This window comes from Grammomys surdaster, unplaced genomic scaffold, assembly GCF_004785775.1.
Source record: "Grammomys surdaster isolate TR1022 unplaced genomic scaffold, NIH_TR_1.0 126109, whole genome shotgun sequence".
Lineage (NCBI taxonomy): Eukaryota > Metazoa > Chordata > Mammalia > Rodentia > Muridae > Grammomys > Grammomys surdaster.
Window position 1 is genome coordinate 4,715,834 of NW_021620917.1, and position 1,846 is coordinate 4,717,679.

Genomic DNA, 1,846 nt, shown 5'->3' on the forward strand with positions numbered 1-1,846 from the left:
TCTGCCTCCTTTTCTAGGTAAGGTCTTACAACTTAGCCCAGGCTTCAAACTCGTGATCAGCTGCCCAGGTGTGTGACTTCATACCTGGCTTTTGCATAATATCTTTTGGGGTATGCAAGTAGTCCATTATAATGAATATAGATTGCACAGGTGTTGTGGCCTTATCAGAAGCATATCTCCATTTCGATGAAGCTTCTGGTGATGGGAAAGGGAACTCCTAGACCTCATCCCTACGCATATGAACCCTGCCCATCATGACTATCGTTGGGACCAAGCAAGGATCCCGGGCTCTCTGTGGAAGGTGCTGCAACAGAGGCCAGGAACTTTCCCAGCCTGTTGATGACAGTCTCTGATGTGACCGTTCGTTCACCTTTGGAACTACAGAACCCTAAGGCAGAGCTGGGGGCAGGGCTAGTCCCCGTTCTACAGGAGAGTCAAGGAAACAGCCTAGCCTGGTCCACTGGAGTAGGCATCTTACCTGGTGCACTGACTCTGACAGGGATGAAAGCTCAGCAGCCTGGGGGTGGGGCAAGGGGGAGGCATTCATTGCTATTTGGCCCTGGAGTGAGAAGCCTAAGAACTTCTGACCTATTGCTCCAGGCTGTTTCCCAACTAGGTGGCTTCCTCCAGCCATCCAGAGCATGGAAACCAGCAGCTCCGTAAGGGCCTCTGCCCTTGGGCCATAGTGCAAGGCAGGAGATGCCTCGGGCAGTTGCTTGAACTGAAAGACAGGTCTGTCAGGAAGCCACTGCCTAGCGGGTCAGGAGTGGGGCTACCTAGCCGCTAGAGAAGCCGATGTGTGTCTTGTTTCTAAGAACATAAGGTCCCAGGGTTGTGAGTGGACAGAGTCAAGTGGATATGTAGGCCACTCAAGCGAGAACAGCAAGAACTGTGCCCTGCTCCTGTACGCTTTCTATAGGCTGTGTCCTGACCAGTAGCCTAGCTTCCAGGACGGCAGACAGGGAACTTCTTTACATCTTCCTTTTTTATCTTTAGAATGATGCAACCCAGTGGACTGTGGTGGCTCGGGCCTCTTATCCCACTACCTGGGAGGCTGAAGCAAGAGGATTGCCAAATTTGAGACTAGGCTGAGCAACTTACGGAGATCCCACGACAGAAAAAAGTAAAGCAGAAGATTGGAGATTTAGGACGGTGGTAGAGTGCCTGTCTTCCATTCTTAAGGCCCTGGTATGATAACTAAAAATAAAGCAAGTAGGTATTCAATCTACCTGCCCATCATCGCCTTACACGCGGCTTTATGGCTTATGCGCCAGACTTTGTTCTGAGCACTTCACACTCGTTTTATCTCCGCAACGCCTTTTCTCAGTCTAGAACACTGACGCGGAGAGGCTAAGTCATTCATCCAAGATCACATAGCTGCAGCTCTCGAATGCAGATCATGTCCATCCTATAGACAGGCCACTGGTTCCCTGGCAGGCCCCTACGAGGGCTGCGCGGAAACGAGATCAAACCAGAGAGCAAAGGCATGGGACGGAGAGGAAACTACACGCGAGCCTCGGATTCCAGCCTTCGTGGTCTACAGGGAAGAAATGGCCGAAGAGGTTGAGGGTCCTGGCTAAGCCGAGAGGTGTGACTAGTAGGCAAAGAGACCAATGGCAATGTAGGGGGCAGGGCCTGTGGGAGAAATGCCAATGGCAGCCCGGGGGCAGAGACTGCCCTGGTATGGGCGGGGTCTGCGGGGTGCTGGCCAATAGCAGTGTGGGGGCAGAGCTTAAGACCCGGGAGGACGGCTGGGGTGGAGCCTAAGGGCGGCCGGCCTATGGCGGTGCGGGGGTGGGGCCTGAGGGCGAGCGGGTGGGTGCGCGGAGGGGGCGGCGGCAGCGGC